Source organism: Grammomys surdaster, unplaced genomic scaffold, assembly GCF_004785775.1.
Source record: "Grammomys surdaster isolate TR1022 unplaced genomic scaffold, NIH_TR_1.0 125928, whole genome shotgun sequence".
Taxonomy (NCBI): domain Eukaryota; kingdom Metazoa; phylum Chordata; class Mammalia; order Rodentia; family Muridae; genus Grammomys; species Grammomys surdaster.
In genome coordinates, this window is record NW_021620751.1 from 1,015,422 (window position 1) to 1,017,531 (window position 2,110).

Sequence of the window (2,110 nt, forward strand, 5' to 3'; positions counted from 1 at the left end):
AGACTCACACTTTCTCTGTCTAGATTCATTTTCATGAGCTGATGAAAAGCTAAAGCCAGAAGGCAGCTGAGAGGGAAAAGAAGAGGTCTTAAAAGGTAAATACTAAATAAATCAGAACTTTCAGATGAATTCTTTCTTCCAACATCCACTTTTCTAATAACCCTTTTGTATGGACTTTAACACTGACTGAATATTGATATCTTAATTTCTATCCAAGTGGTCTTTAAAAATGCAACAAATAGAGGAAATTTAGCTTGAAAACAAAGGTAAGATAATGTGAGGTCCTTGCTGAAGGATCTGGGGAAATTGTGTTTGCGAGCTGTATGCTTGACTCCCCTGCTACTTCTGTCTATAAATATTCAGAAATAGACAAAATTCTCCTACTGATGAAAGGGTGTTGATCTCAGCTGAGAGCCCCTTCTTTCCATGTTATCATTTTCAACAATGGACCCAAAGCAGCTGTGTCTATTGTCCCTGTTATTAGTTAAACAGATGCCTTATCTAAATGTCAGCAATAGTAGAACATACATAAGCTATTTCTGTTTGGGGGTTGTTTGTTTGTTTGTTTTTGTTTAAGTGGTAGTGGTTGTACCACTTCTTGTATTACTTGTTTTTTGCTATTGTTTGATGTTATTGGTTTTGTTTTTTTGAGATGGTTTCTCTGTGTAGCCTTGGTTATCCTAGAACTCATTATGTAGAACAAGCTGGCCTCGAACTCAAGAGATCCCCCTGCCTCTCCCTGCTGCTGGAATTAAGGGTGTGTACCACAACCTCCTGACATATCTCTGATATTTTCACATTTCTATTTATATGTAACAACGCAACAGGTAACTAACAGAGAAAAACTCTGCACCTTCCTTGCAGGTTATTACTAGCAAAACAAGATGAAGATCTTGATCCTGACTGTGACCACTTTGAATTTTGTGATTTTATTTCAAGTAAGTTTTTTTTCAATATTTAATATAACATTAGTTTTAAAGAACTAAACATTGATGACAGAAAATGAACTTAGATGATATGTTGTCTTTAGAAAAATATTATAAATATAATATCATTGCACACACACACACACACACACACACACACATATATATATGTTTAAATTACTTATATAAAAATTTTAAATCATTTACATAAGTTAGGCCTGGTAGGGCACACCCAAAGCAGAGCTACTCAGGATGCTAAGACTAGAAGATTATGATTTCAAGACCCATCTGGTCAGAGTGAATTTAAAGCCATCCTAGACAACTCGACAAGATTCTATCTTAAAAATTAAAGTCAAAAGTGGCCTAGGGATATGATCAAGGGGTAGCCTAGCATATGTGAGGTCTTAAATTTAATACCTAGTACCACAATTAATTATTTAATTATAAAGTTGAACTAAAGACAGAAGAAGACCATGCATGGCAGTATACAGTTTTAAAAGATCTCATACCCTGTTACATTGTAAAAGATTAGCCGTTGAGACTTTACCATGGAGGGTACTTAATTCTAACATCAGGTTTTCCTCATAGTGATACTGTATATTTTTGACTTAATTAACAAGAAGTCAATAAAAATGAAAACAATGACTTTCAGAAAAATATTTTATTTGACAAAATTGGTGCTATGTATTGCGATGTGGTTGTTTAGTAAAGCATGTAAAAGAGGAATGTCACCCAAAAAAATTGCACTTCTTTCCCTTTAGTATAACGGAAGTCAGGAAATACACAGTCAGACAAATCAACATTTTTCTGCCAATCTACCTTTATGCAAACAAACAGCAAGTAACCCCTCATCCACTCCTAAAACAGAAGAAAATCCACCTACGGAAGATTCAAACAACTATCCTGCACCTTTAGATGGGATAGCAAAGATTACTGGATCTCCCTCAGAGAGAAACCACTTAGAGATGCTTCAAGCCGATTTGCGCTACTTCCCTCCATCTGATAATGATCAGAATTCAATTGGCTTTGCTTATGCCAAAAGGACAGAAGACAATCCAAAGAGTGATACTTCGCCCTTCTCTGACATTACTCAGGATATGCCTGCTGGTTCCAGTTTTGCACCTAATTCCCAAATAAGAAAGAGAAGGATAAAGATGCCTCTTTCTAGTGAAAGTGGCATTTCA